Genomic DNA, 298 nt, shown 5'->3' with positions numbered 1-298 from the left:
GCTCAACTCAGGGGTTGGAGCCCTAATGTTGGCTAAAAGGAAAAATGCTCAACTCAGGGGTTGTAGCCCTATTGTTGGCTAAAAGGGAAAACGCTCAACTCAGGGGTTGAAGCCCTAATGTTGGCTAAAAGAAAAAACGCTCAACTCAGGGGTTGGAGCCCTAATGTTGGCTAAAAGGGAAAACGCTCAACTCAGGGGTTGGAGCCCTATGTTGGCTAAAAGGAAAAACGCTCAACTTAGGGGTTGGAGCCCTAATGTTGGCTAAAAGAAAAAACGCTCAACTCAGGGGTTGGAGCCC

General features: G+C 48.0%; 1 long non-coding RNA gene across 1 annotated transcript in view; it reads right to left on the bottom strand.

Moving 5' to 3' along the window:
- Nucleotides 1–298, bottom strand: part of LOC109208219 — a 14,594-nt gene that overhangs the window by 3,938 nt on the left and 10,358 nt on the right. The window lies entirely within an intron of this gene.

The sequence above is a fragment of the Nicotiana attenuata genome, unplaced genomic scaffold (assembly GCF_001879085.1).
Source record: "Nicotiana attenuata strain UT unplaced genomic scaffold, NIATTr2, whole genome shotgun sequence".
Taxonomy (NCBI): domain Eukaryota; kingdom Viridiplantae; phylum Streptophyta; class Magnoliopsida; order Solanales; family Solanaceae; genus Nicotiana; species Nicotiana attenuata.
Note: the sequence above shows the minus strand (reverse complement) of the source record. Positions and strands in the feature narration are given on the sequence as shown.